Source organism: Mustela nivalis (genome assembly GCF_964662115.1).
Source record: "Mustela nivalis genome assembly, chromosome: 13".
NCBI lineage: Eukaryota > Metazoa > Chordata > Mammalia > Carnivora > Mustelidae > Mustela > Mustela nivalis.
The window spans coordinates 23,859,221-23,873,532 of NC_139032.1; the positions used below are offsets into that span (position 1 = coordinate 23,859,221).

General features: G+C 43.9%; 2 long non-coding RNA genes and 2 pseudogenes across 4 annotated transcripts in view; 2 read left to right on the forward strand and 2 right to left on the reverse strand.

Annotated features, from left to right (window-relative positions):
- LOC309846291 (spermatogenesis-associated protein 31D1-like) overlaps positions 1–14,312 on the forward strand; it is a 911,407-nt pseudogene that overhangs the window by 561,370 nt on the left and 335,725 nt on the right. The window lies entirely within an intron of this gene.
- The window catches only part of LOC309846396, an 89,489-nt gene that overhangs the window by 16,417 nt on the left and 58,760 nt on the right, over positions 1–14,312 (forward strand). The window contains exons 4-5 of the long non-coding RNA XR_014301912.1: positions 5,179–5,290; positions 6,332–6,557. This is a non-coding gene — a long non-coding RNA (uncharacterized lncRNA). The remainder of the gene's footprint in view (positions 1–5,178; positions 5,291–6,331; positions 6,558–14,312) is intronic.
- Positions 1,379–3,180, reverse strand: LOC309846409. The gene is made up of 3 exons (XR_014301924.1): positions 2,906–3,180; positions 1,980–2,058; positions 1,379–1,527 (listed from the first exon to the last, which is right to left on the reverse strand). It is a non-coding gene; the product is annotated as an uncharacterized lncRNA (long non-coding RNA).
- On the reverse strand, positions 8,041–11,188 carry LOC309847198 (spermatogenesis-associated protein 31D1-like; annotated as a pseudogene). The gene has a single exon. The product of its transcript is annotated as a spermatogenesis-associated protein 31D1-like (transcript).

A 14,312-nucleotide genomic window follows, 5' to 3' on the forward strand; every position in this document is an offset into this window, starting at 1 on the left:
GGGTAAATTGGAAGGGGAGGTGAATCATGAGAGACTATGGACTCTGAAAAACAATCTGAGGGGTTTGAAGTGGCGGCGGGGTGGGAGGTCAGGGTGGTGGGTATTATAGAGGGCACGGATTTCATGGAGCACTGGGTGTGGTGAAAAAATAATGAATACTGTTATGCTGAAAATAAATAAACTAATTTTTAAAAAGAAAGTAAAAAATGACTGAGATAAATCCAAAGAACACAGCAGTCAGACTGAGGTAATCAGTTAAAAATGACAGTTTGGGCACCAAATTAAATAGACAGTAGCAGACTAAACTGAACCAACTAGAAACCAATAGCCTATATTGATATAAGTAGCAAAGAAATTAATTAATTGATTGATGTGGAATGAGACACTTTGTTTTGGAATGGGGTATTTAATGAGAGTGTTTTAATTTTGACTGAGGAGAATGTGAACGTATATTACTAATAATTAAAATTAATTACCAAGGGGCACCTGGGTGGCTCAGTGGGTTGAGCCCTCTGCCTTCAGCTCGGGTCATGATCCCAGGGTTTTGGGATAGAGCCCCGCATCAGGCTCACTGCTGAGCGGGGAGTCTACTTCCTCCTCTCTCTGTCTCTGCCCACCTGTCTGCCTACTTGTGATCTGTCTTTCAAATAAACAAATAAATAAATAAATAAAAATCTTTAAAATTAATTACCAAAATATAGCTCATGACCTGAAGGATCTTATTATCTCTTTGGGGAATGTCCTATTACTATGAGAGTTTGAGGATTTCTCTGCACGGCATATTTTTCCAGCTTCTCCACGAAGTAGCTGACTAGCCACAATAAAGAGGTAAGAATGTAATGTGGCTCTTGTGTTTCTTGCTTGGATTTTCAGGTGCTACTGAAACTGGGACTGTATGGGGAAGGGGAGGTTAGAGATAAAGGAAGACAACAGGTTCAGTCTGTAAGATCTTATATTGAGGATGTTTAGCAAGCATTTGGTTTCATTGGCTTGACACTCAGAGGACAGTCTACTGCTGAATCAGCTAACCACATGAGTACACAACTCATCTAAGGAAGCAGGAGAAAGAAAAAAGCATTTGGCCTAAGGCAGAATCTGGGGTTAATCAGACATAGGAAAAGCCTGATGCTGTTTGGAAAAGGAGGGTTTATAAATAAGTACAATTACGACCAAATGTGGCAAGCAAAAATAGTAAAATTTCAGAAGTTAGAAACTAACCAAATGTCAACAAAAAGCAGTTGAATATTTCACCACTTAAAAGAATGTTATCATAAAAACATTATTAAAGTATATAATAACTTAAAAATGTTTATGATAGTGCTTTTCAGTTAAAATATATATTATTTAAGCAGTATTAAAAGTAGACATAGTGGGGCACCTGGGTGGCTCAGTGGGTTAAAGCTTCTGCCTTCGGCTCAGGTCATGATCCCAGGGTCCTGGGATGGAGCCCCACATCCAGCTCTCTGCTTGGCAGGGAGCCTGCTTCCCTTCCTCTCTCTCTGCCTGCTCTCTGCCTGCTTGTGATCTCTGTCAAATAAATAAATTCTTTTTAAAAGTAGATATAGTAAAATCTCTAAGAAGATGCATCAGAAAGTTAGCAGTAATTGTTCTGAAGGTGGGAATCTATGAGGTTTATTTTAGCTTCACATATCTTTCAAATTCACATTTAATACTTTCTAATAGTGGAAACAGTTGCAAATGGGATTCTCTTCCACCACTTACTATGATAAACATGGTGACACTTCCTAACACAGAACCAGGACACACAGAAGGCATGAATGCATCAATGCCCTCAACATAGGACAACTACCTGAGTGTTTCCGTCTAACCAAAGACACATAGTCCCGCCTGCTGAAGAGGTGCGCGTCCTGCTATCCTGGTTCACGCAAGGCGTGACAAAGGGCTCTGCCTCTAGCCTGTCCATAATGCCTCGATGACCTATACCTGAGGCTCCCACAAACCATCCCTACTGAACTCACCGCTAGGTCCCCGTGGTTGAAGCTCTTGTTGGCTTGTTTGAAAACTGGCGAACTGCGAACATCCTTCCAGTTCCGGGTTCTGCAGCAAATCAGAAATGATGACTGTTAATTGAGTGTCTGAACTCACATCTTGACGTCTCACTGTCCCGACCAGTGCAGGCACTTGCAAGGCACTAGGCTCTCCGGGGGCCGGAAGTCCACGAGGTCACCACAGGCACCCCAAACCCTTCAGTAACATCAACCCTTAACACGACTCTAAATGTTTCACTTCATTCCACGTCCCAGGGCCACCCCTGTCAGATATTATTATCTCTGCAAACAATAGATGAGATCTGAGCCAGGCTTCTTGTACAAGGGCAGGCAGCTGGTACAAGGTGAAGTCTTAACAGGGGTCCATATCGCCGCCCTATTCATTACTAGGATCACCTCAGCAAGTTCCATCCAGTGACCTCCGCAAAGGGTGCCCGCGTGGCCCAGGCGCGGCCCCACCCCAAGCCTCAGCACGTTCTCTGAGGCGTTGAGAGGCCTCTAGAGCCAACAGCCAGGATGGAAAAGGCCAACTGCGGGAAGCGTCCTTCTGGGCAGAAGGGAAGGTCGTTCCGATACCCAGAAGTTCTCCGTCAAAATCTGACTTTGAGGCAAATCAAAACTCGACTTTCGGAAGTGATGGAGACAGGATCCAGAAGACCGAGGTGAAATGCTTAACAGTCAGACGGTACAGCACCGCCGCCATGAAAAAGCCAAACACCACAGCCTCCTCAGCCCCGCACCTAGATGGGCTCACTCTGGACATGGTCCGCCCCCGCGTACGCGTTGCCCTGAACGTTATCCCGCTCTTGGCACAGTTTGCCCTGGTTTGCCCTGGACATAGTGACCACCCCACGTGTGGCTCGACCTCAAAGTGGCCCCGTCCTGAGGGCGCCTACCTGGACGTGGCCCGCCCCGGAGCAAGGCTCACCCTGGGGTAATACCGCCTCTGGGTGTGGCTTTCCCGAGATGAAGCCCACCGCTGGATGCAGTCCCCTCCTGGATTTGACCCGCGAAAGGGTGTGCTTCCCCTGTACGTAGCCACACCCCCAGTGCGACTTGCCCTGTGCGTGGCTCCGCCCCCAGAGAAGGCGGGTCAGGACCTGCCCTTCAAAATTCCTTCATTTACTGCCTCATCCGTCTAGAAGTTTCTGAACTCTGCTGGCGTGCCAGACTGTATGTTCTCAGTTTTCGAGAAAAGTAGATGATTAAGCCAAATATTCAAACAGTGAAAAAAGTGTTGTAGGTTGGGAAGCAAGGACAGATCCCCGAGGAAAACCTTCCAGTATAATAGGAAGGAAAGAGAAAAGAAGGGATAGATGTTCACGTGTTGATTTTGTTACTCTTTGAAGTTTTTTAATGATGAAAAGTTCTGGTGACTTTTTATTCCCCTGCTGTGGTCCAGCACATACACTCAATGAGGGAGGAGACAGGAGAAATTGTAGAAAAGTGAAATCGTTTTGAACACTTAGGTAAGATAATTGACTAAATAACAATCATATGAGGTCGGTCAAGACAGGGAGCTTTGTTTCCTTCACTGGTGTGCCCCTAATGCTTCGAAGAATGCCTAGTGCACATTAAACACTGAAGGAACTAATGGGTGTTTTCACGGATTATTGAAGTTGACTAATACTATAGAACATTTATGGTGGCATCGACACAATTACTTGTGTTGATTATATCTTAGATGAGTCACCCCTTTATTAGAATACAGGTCTAAGAAAAGACACAACTGCCTTTTGCCTGGCATAACAGATGAAAGGCGAATGAAAAGCTGTCAAAAGTAGAGCTCTTAGATGAGGAGGAGCAGGGAGCTGGGGGGAATTGGAGGAGGAGACAAACCGTGAGAGACTGTGGACTCTGAGGAACTAACTGAGGGTTTTGGAGGGGAAGGCGGTGGGAGGTTGGGTGAGGCTGGTGGTGGGTATTGTGGAGGGCACGTATTGAATGGAGCACTGGGTGTGGTGCATAAACACAGAATTTTGTAACACCGAAAAAAAAATTTTAAAAATAATTTTTTATTTTTTAAAGTAGAGCTCTTTAGGTTTGGAATTGACGAACAATGAAGTTTTCCTTGGAGAGTGAGGAAATGAGACAAACCACTCTTAGATGGACAGGGAGATGTATAAAGTGTATTGTAGTTCCTGACTAAGTTTAAGCTTAGCTGAAAGGAAGAAATTGGGTGGAATTGGAATGTCAGACTGTCTGTTCAGATGGCAAAAGTGTTCCTGGTGATAAGTTCTAGGATATGGCCATAACTGAAATGGAAGTAAAGGACTCAAGGATGAGAAGGGATGAACAGTGAGAGATCAGATTATTGGATACTCTATCCACCTGGATGTTGAGGGCTCTTCTTATCCCTAAGTCTCCTCAGAATCAGCGTTTCCTGCAACTCCAAGCTTTACTCATGGCAATACTCTGGACAAGAAAGCAGAAATGGGGCAGAGAGAAAGAGGTCTGGAGTAGATATCTGTTTTATTTTTGATACCTAGCATTCATTCACCTTCTGGAAACAGCCCCTTTATTGACCTCTAGGGAACTAACCCCATTCCTAGTCTCAGTCTACGGGCAGGTGGAGTTGTCTTTCCCTAACACTCCTATTTTAAGAATGCATCTATAACTCTGGCTTGGCCAAAACATGATTTTATGCTTTTGAAAAAAGTGATTGGTCAGGGATGGGCAAAACTGAGCCAAAAGTGGAGCCAATAAGGCACAGTGGGATTTTCTGTAAGGACTACTGAGAGACACAACTGTTATTAGCTACACTTAAAACTTGGAAGATACACTTAAAGCTACAAAACAGTCAGAAAGTGCTTCCAGAATGCCAAGAAATGGATAGAAAGTGGATCTTGAAGGCATCATTTGAGGCCCAGTATTAACCCTTGTACCTTAGGCCAGCCTTATTCCCAGACTTTTTCAGATACCTAAGTCAACAGATTTCCCTTTTTAAGTCAGTGAAGTTGTATTTCCCATCTTTTACATCCAAATAATTCTTCACAGTATAAGGGGGATCTCCATCCCTGGATCCCACTTTCATGCGAGCCCACTAAATATATAATACCTTCTCTGTCCTTCAGGTTGCCCTTCTATGAGAGGGGATTAAGAAATATGCATTGAGATTGCAGCCCAAGATGACAGAGGAGTAAGAGACCCTACTTTTGTCTGGTTGCAGGAATTCAGCTAGATAGCAATCAAATCATTCTAAACACCTGTGAAATCAAGGGGCGATTGATGAAAAGAACACCTGCAACTCTACAAACAGAAAAGTGAGCATGTTCTGCCAGGTAGGAGGTGGAAAGGAGGGAATCTGTGGCGATATATGGGAAGGTAATCAATGAGGGGTAGGAAGCCTCCATTAGCTGGCTACAGGCAAGTGATAGAGTAACAGAGCACAAAATCAGAACTTTTAGAAGGCAGCTCCAGTGAAGGACGTCCCTGCCTGAAAGCCTCCTAGGTGCTGAAGCAGACAGAATCCTAGGAGGGGCAATGTGGTCTCAGGATTCCCGGGATCATGGAAAGAACAGGGGTGCCTGAGTGTGACAGAGTTCCTAGGCATCAGAACCTTCAACAGAGGTATATGGAAAATATCCCAAAACGGGGGTATGTGCTCTAAGATCCTTAATACTGCCTTTTCCAATAGTTGAGTGACCCATTCTCTCTGATGTTCAGGCTATGAGAATTAAATTTGAGAAGATGGATGTGCTATATTAAATATATTAACAAGAACAGAAATTAAACCTTGCAACCTGTAGGGTTCCCTTCCTCTATAACATTGGCTAAGTCTACAGAAGCTGAAGGTTACTTCTACACACCTATGGTCTGGGAGCTAAGGCAAAAGAGAGAGACTGTGGTAGAGCTGCTTGAGCCATATTACACCAGCTTCCCTACCCACCCCCCAGTTTGAATACTGGTAAGTCAGGTGGTTCTCAGGGTTTATTTTACTTAACCATTCAGGATAAACCCAAACTACTTTTCCTCCCTATATAACCTTTCCTTCTTTCTTTGGATGCTGCAGTCTCTTTGATGGTTACTTACCAGGTGCCACTTCATTTAGCCATTAAACAGTTTTGACCTTAATGACTTGGATATGAATGAGGACAAAAATCCACATGGCACTTTTTGCCACTTTTGCTTCAGCAAACTGAATAGGGTGTCCAAGATGAAACCCTTGTAACTACACCTCCCCTTAAGCATAGGTTGGACTTAGTGATTTGCCTCTGAGTGATAGAATAAAGGAAAGGTGATAGGATGTCATTTCCATTACTAGTTTCCAAAAGATTGTAACTTCTATGTTGTTTGCAAACTCTCTCCTTGCTTTGATGAAGCAAGTTACCATGCTGGAGAAGCCCATTTTATAAGGAGCCAGTCAGCCCCATCCAAGAGTCAGCAAGGGTACTGAGGATTTCATTCCAACAGACTTTGAGGAACTGCATCCTGCCAGCAACTATGTCACTGAGTGCGGGAGTTTGTCCTTCCCCAGTCAAGCCTCCAGATGAGAATGTAGTAGCCTCAGCTGTCACCTCAAATGCAGCCTTGAATCAGAGAATCCAGGTAGGCCTCACCCAAATTTCTGACCCACAGAAGCCATGAGGTAATAAGTATGTATTTTTTAACCCACTAAATTTTGGAATAACCATTACACAGCAATAGATAATTAAGGTACCCCTCAATTACTGTAATCTTGGGGTAAAATGTTGCATGTCTGGGAAGGAAGGCACCATTTAGGAGGACGACGTCCCTGGAGGTACACTGGAGGTACGATCTTCATGCTCAAAGACTATCCTGTGTATTCATATGTTGAAATGGTATCACTGGTCCCGAGTAGCCTCCAGGAGGTGAGGCCTAGCTGACATAGTATCCTACCTGACAAATAGTTTGGGAGCAGATGAAAGATAGTTTTAATCAAGTTCTAGACTTTAAGGGTTTTTCTCACTATTTGTAAAGGCCTGAAGGTTTTCAGAGTAAGCACATTACACTTCTTATGAAAAAAAGTAAATGTTTTAAATACAGGATATTGGAGCAGGTTCAAATAAAGGACCCCAGGATAAAAGTGAGAAGGTCACTGTCTGGCTTTGTACTAGGGACTGGTGTACTTGTAGAAGCCAAAAGCGTTAACTACTAAGAGTTGAATGCACTGCTTCCTTTCCTTAAGCACAAGCCCCAGCCCCAGTCCCAGTGCAGTACACAGAGAACACCACTCTCTATTAGAAAAAAACATTTATTGAGGAGGATTAATATTCTTGGTTGTGCTGAAGGTGTTTCTCATCAGAGGATATATTGTCATGAAAATTGTAAAGCTTTCTCAACAAGGACTGAATGATTTCTTCAGAGAAATTGTTCTCCCTGGAAGTGCTGGAGAAGCATTTTCTGTCTGAGTAGAAGAGTCAAATTGCTAAACACAGTACTTTCATCAGGGTCACCCCTGGTGGCCCGAAGGACCTGGCATACTTGATGCACACAGGTGGGTCTTGGATGAGGCACAGACTCAGAGAAGTCAGAGAAGAAGGGCATTGACTCTGGCTTAATAGCTGATTCTCAAAAGCCTCAGGTTTCTGGGGCTGTCTGAGCCTCTTTCTGTTCTAATTTTTGTAGGACAGTTCTGGTCAGCACAGACAGATTCTTGGCTGCAGGACTTGATACTTGCCCGTTTCTCTTGTTGTGGATCAGAAAGAGCCCAATATTTGGAGGGAGGGCTCTTGTCATGCCCTACCTGGGCCTATAGTTCCTCCTGCTGCTGGCTTAACTCTGAGGCCTCAGATATGTACATATGTTCCAGCTTCTCTTCTAGGACCTTCCCAATGGTAGTGAGCTTGTGAGCTTCAGGAGGCCGATCACTCCCAAAAGTAGCCACACTTTCAACTGGGTCTTGGTGCTGCAGTAAGGTGGACATGAACTTGGCTTTTTGCTGGGGACTTTCTTGATGCCCTGTGATTTTTTCCTTGGAATTTATCCACTGAGAAAATTGCCTCATCTTTTTTCTGAAGTAACTTTCAAGAGGAAACTGTTCATTCTGTGACAGAGTTGGGGAAACGTGCTCTAATTTTCTGTCCTCAGCATGAGGATTCTCCTCTCTGCCTACAGATGTCCCTACTCCTGAGTCCTCACTTCTGCATTTTCTTGCTTTGGGATCCTGAGGTCTCGCTTTCATTGCACTTCTTCTTTGTGAGAAATTCATAGGCTGGCCCTTACAGATGGTCAGCTTCAAGTCCAAGGGTTCCTGCATCTGCTCCATGCTAATTCTGCTGTCCTACAGTTGGACATGCAGCACCTGGGATGCTTCTATGTCCCCGCTGCACACACTCTGGGACTGAGTCAGTGAAGCCTTAGAAGTCAAGCTCTCTGAAGGAAGGGGCATGTCAGTGGGACATCCTTGATCCTGGTTATGCTCCTCACTCTCCAGTTTAAACTTTAACTCACTCAGGATCTGTCTTTTCAGGTCTTATAGTTTAGAATCTTGGGGAACCAGTATTTTTGGTGAGAGGTGTTCGTGGTCAGGGCAGTATCTACTTTAATCATGTTGACATTTGTCATTTTGGAGCTTCCTAGCTCATTGGTTGTCAAGGTGTCCCAAGACTGGGTTTGAAGGATACAGAGCTTCTCGGTATCGAATATATCCTTGGAAAGGTTGGACATAGCAAAATGTTGTAAGTTCTCCTCCACCATCACTTTGCCCTGTTGCATTTCTACTCTGTTACTGGAACTCACATTCTCATGCCTTGGCTCATATCTAGCCCCATCTTGCCTTGTGGGCACCTCTGGGCCACATGTGTTGTCTTGTCCAGTCTCACTGGCTCACTTGAGCTCTGATGCTGTGTGTAAGGGGCTAAAAACTCTGGCTTTTGCACTCAGCTATTTGGATACACTCTGTAGTCTTATGGTCAGTGTCAGAGTGTGATGCCTTCAGGCCCCCCTGTCCTTCATTGCCCACAGATGACATAGCGGGGAGAGGATGATCCGCAGTGGTGACCGACTTTGTTGTTCTCACCCTGTTTCCCAGAAAAGGTTTAGAGCTTCCCTCAAGGGGTTTTAAAAACTCAGTTTTGGAACCCACCGAAGAAATATGCATGGCTGAGGAGTGAGAGTCAAGTTGGGGGAGAGGCCATGTTTTGACTTTTGTCAACATATAGAATCTTATGGATTCAAGAACCCTGAGGGGTTTTCTCACTCATGCGAAATCTAATAATATGGGCCACTAGCACCTGTCGTGTACTGCGATCAAGAAAAGAATGCTCTAGAGTGATGCTCTGGCAGTAAACCCTACCCACCATTGTCTTTTTAGAATCTGTGTTTTTCGTAGCAGTCTGGGAACTCCCAAAGAAAGGCAATGTATTGTCATCAGCTAGCCACGAATAACACACACCTAAAGGAATCCTACCCACAGTGATCTGCCAAAACTTCTTGTTCATATGTAAACTAAGATTATTTCTCATTTGTTTCTGGTCTCTGTCCTTCCTTGAGACATTCAATAATTCATTCCCCAAGTGATTCCTTGAATGAAACACACAGTTCCTTGTTGTCTCTAAGGCAGCCCTCGCTAGGTGGCATTCTGAGATCCTCTGTGGGCTGTCTTCTGGACTCTTCTCTAGGATATACCCAAGATTCTTCCTCATATCTTTTCTTAGCTGGAACGTTGTTTGGACCCTCTCATGGAAACTTCCGGGGAGACTCAATTCAGTCTTTGCTAGATCCCTGTTACTATGGCCCTGGAACTCAGAGAATTGTAAGTGAACATGTCTGCCTTTTTGCTGAGAGAGTTCTGATAATGTATGCTGAGGCTCCATCACTGCTAGGGAGTCTAGATTTCTACAGTCATGGAGGCACCAGTGTGGGATTACCTTCCTTGGGCTATGTAACTCCAGTGTCTCCTGGGGTTCACAGATGATATGAAAATGGCCAGGAAGGATGGAGACTGGTACATAGGCATGGGATGACCGGCTAACCAATGCAAGGTTGGGAGCTTGAGGACAAATGGTTTCTTTAGGTTTCTGGAACATGAGGACTAAAGCCCACAAACTTTCCTGTTGCTTCTGCAACATGTGCCTTCCCAGGTGTTGATTTTTAGTCAAGATAGGAGAGTCTGATTCATTCTTGGATCTATGGAAAGACACTCCACAGTCCCTAATCTGGGATGAAGAAGGTGGTATGATCAGGAGGCAAGATTGAAAATGGGCGTGGGTGTTCACATTAGTGAAAGTTAGGGGCTGGGATGGGGACAGGGTTTGAGGCAAGGAATGGGGATGTACAATGGGGAGAGGAAATGGTTGGGAATGAGGAAGTGGTGGAGGTGCTTTCATTTTGGTGGCAGAAGTATTATGAGTTCCATTGAATAAGACAAAGTGATACTCTAGTGGGGAAATACTACTAGAAAACAGGAGAGTGGCTACTAAGGACTCACTGTGCAAAGAAGGAAGACCCCAGAAGAGCTGGCTATATTTCTGATGCAAGTTTTCTGCCAAAGCCTTGACATAGAGGAGCTTTTGATAAATAGAGAGCTGCTCTGGTTTGCCTTCATTGTTCCAGCCACTTTTGGAGGCTGTGGTGACCTGTCCATCAAACAGATGCAACAAATTCCCTAAAGATGTGCATTGGTATTCTGACCACATTTGTTTGGAAAATGGCCCCTCCTCTTTTACTTTCTTCTCTAAAATCTGGAAATCCATTCTCTTCTTAATTTATCTCTCCAAGAGAGTCTGAAAGTTAAGGCCAGGGAAAGAAATTCCACTGGCCTCCTTGTTCATAGTAGCAGTCTCTCCAGAAATAGGTTTCTGGTTGGTGGAGGTAAACTTGCTCTTGCTGAACATCAGAGTGTGATAATGTGGGAAGGAAAGGAACATGTTCTTGGCATGGGCCTGGCAATAGGAGAATTCTGAACCTGATGGGTTTGAGCAGTCATTACCTCTGATTGTGGGGACATAAGTAGACAACCCACCAGGGTTATCTGGAGATGATTTATCAGGAACAGGTTTCAATGAGATGGAAATCGATTTAGATTGAATCACAGTTAAAGGGTAGTCTGGCAGTGGTGAAACAGACAGAGTTGCTGGTACATGATGACAAGCAAATGCATCAGTGGGATTCCCCGTCTGAAACAGATTTGGTAAGAGGTTGATACCCTGTGAAATGGTGAGGTCAAGAGCAGAGATGGTATTCAGAGGTAAAGTGGCCTCTGGTTGTCTGAGCATCATATGGTAGTAAAGAAGTCAAAGGAAGGGGTAGAGGTATGCAATGGTTCTCTGGGAATAAAGAATCCTGGGCTTTTGGCTCTAGTGACAGGGAGTTCCCAGGGCTGAGAGTAAGAAAAAGTCAGCTAAAGGGGTCATTAGGTTAGGTGAGAAGATGGAGGGGATTGAGGGGAAGGCTCAGGCAAAGAGGCTGGTATTAGGTCTCCTGGAGCAACTGTAGAGAAGTCAGGAGATGAAGTGAAAGATGAGTGAGTCACAGGAGCTATAAAACCAAGGGGATCAGAGAAGGAGTAGCATCTTCCAGGGCCTCTGGGAGCAGCAGCCAATTCACCTCAGCAGTTGTGCTGTTACACACCCCACAGAAGGGTGTGTAATAGTTGATGAAAGTGGATGGTATCATGATGCCAGCCTAGGGGCTGTGGGAGACAGGAGGTAAAAAACTGCAACCAGGACCAGAACAAACATATATGACCCTGGTTGGTCTGACAAAGGTAGCCCCCCACCCACCAGCATCCCAAGATTTTCAAACTCTAACTCTGAGAATGTTCCTTCTCATGTCAATTCCAGGCTTCCCCGAGGCCCTAGAAATATATAGTCTCTGCTTAAAAGAGTGGTACAGGAAAGAAGGTAATGTTTACTCACCTTTACAGAATAGAAAGCACCTTTCTTGCCTCCCCTACTTCTGACAAGTTCTCTACTCCGAGAAACCAGGAGAATGATGAAGAAGAAGCAAGAGATCTTATAAGAGGCTGAATAGAGAGTCCTTTAAAGATATCCTTGGTAGATTGGACTTGGAGAGCTCCAAGAATTAGGATACAAGGTCACATGATAAATGATAATAATAAGACTTAAATTATTTTATCATTCGCAATGGGCTTTTGTATGTATTATCTATCCCATGTGATACTGGAAACCACCTTATGTGAAACATAGGTCAATGCTACCTTAAAGAGGAAGTTGAGTATCCATGATGTCACAGGTCTTTCAGAAAGTCTCAGAACTTCAGAAATTCTGACTCTTAGTGTCTCATATGGCCTCCTGTTGCACAGCAGATCCATCACTGCTTCATGCTCCATCATGGTCAGAGCAGGGAATCTGAGAAGGGTTTTGCATTCTGTGTTTCCACGAGCCTCTCCTCTGAGGGCTCTGTTTTCTGATAGGGAATGTATCTAGCAATTGGCATCCTCAGAGATCATGGACCTGAGCCCTCACAGAATGGACAGGAAGGGTCAGCCTTGGAGAGCTCAGGTGGAATAGGGAGAACCTTACCTTTCAGAGTCCTACATTTCCTCCTCTTGGCTCTCCCCTGATGCTAGAATGAAAAGGAAAGAATGAAGGGTGGGGACTCATCTTTCACTCTTCTCTCAGAAATGGAGACATTCTTGATCCAAGAACATCAGGACTATATTGTAATTTATAGAACTTTGTCTTCCTTGCTTTTCTCAATTTTTAAGGTTTTATTTTGAAAAACAAAGGAGGATTTTGTCTGGGAGGTCCACACTCGATGTTCTCACCAGAAGTTCTTTGCTCAATGATGACATACAAACTGAATCCCGACAGTCACATCTGTGTTCCCTTAGGTAGACCCTGTATCCTAGGCTATAACTCAGACCCCAGTCTCTTCTCAGAGGCTCACCACTGTTCTTCTGATCAGCCCAATGTGAAGGCAGGCTTGATTGAGTGATGCTTGACATGGGAATGTGACTCATGATCAAGACTTGGGAAAATTTGTTTTCTTACACAGACGTCATTCTCTTGAAATAACCCAATCCAGAACTGCAGAATCATTGTGTTTGGGATTTTATCCAAGAGCCACCACCATACACAAATAGACTATGTGTTTCAAGTGGAAATATTAGTACTTTCTTAATCCTTCGCCCTGTCAGATCTCCTTTCCTGGAGGAGTTAATGTCTATTCTTTCCTTAGACTTCCCATTTTAGGTGTTTCTCTGACCCTACCAAACTCATTTAGAAATGTGGGAAGAGGAACAGGAAAATAAAGACCCATTCTCTGAAGGGCAACTTCTGGCTCCAGATATAACATTTTAGAAGCTTGGGAGTCATTGCTTCAGTCCATGAAAGATGTAAAATGCTGAACAGACTAAAAATCAATGACATTTCTTGGAATCATAGTGTCAAACCACTACCTCAAATCTTCTGAGAGTGTCAGTGCAGAAAATCATACCTAAGATTCACTTACTTGAAGCAGAAGGCACTGGAGGCTCAACAGTGCTCTCCTGGTACAAAACTTAAACAGACACTTTGACAAATTGCTGGAGGATTCATATGGGCTAGTTTGAGAGTGAGAAACTCCCAGAGTCACAACCAATGGGGCCTCCCATTTATTTATGGGTTATATTACCAGGAACCCCACCTTGTTCTCATAGTAAACTACAAAGAAAAAAAAAAAAAAGCTCTTGCTTCTGGCAGAGGAGTGTAGTGTCTGAGAGAAAGGAGAAAGGTAACCCATTTTGAAAACATTGTGAATTATTCCCAGTGTGTTTTCCATAACAGAAGCCTGCTCAGCAGGGAAAAGCCTATCAGAGCTTTATGCCCCATGGGAGAAGGTAAATTACCCAACTACAGCAGCCCCCTCTAGCTTTCCTCTCTTATCTATAGAGTGGTAGAAAACAAAACAGAAATCTTTGAAATATTAGTGAACATCACAATCCAGGAACATAAGACCATTAAAAGACGAATGATTAACCATCTCACCTCCCCTGACACCTTACTACCGTATTGACAGCTCTGTGTAGGAACAGGATCATAGCTAAAAAAGAGCTGCAAGGTATAGGTTTTATTTAGAGAGATTTAGGGAAATTAAAGACACTAGAGGAGACAAAAACAAGGACAATAGAGGAAACTGTAGCCTCTTATATGTGTAGCTACAGTAAATATTAAAGACACCCTAACACCTAACCAGATTAGCATAAGACTTCATATTAAAAGTCTCTTTATTTCAGTTCCCATTACCCAATACATTATGTTTGGCTTTCAAAGAAAAATTACAAGGCATGCTAAAAGGCAGGGAAAAGCAAACTGATAAGACAAACTAAGCATCAGATGTACATTCAGATATGATACATTTCAGAATACTCATACAAAGAAGCTAAAATAACCATGA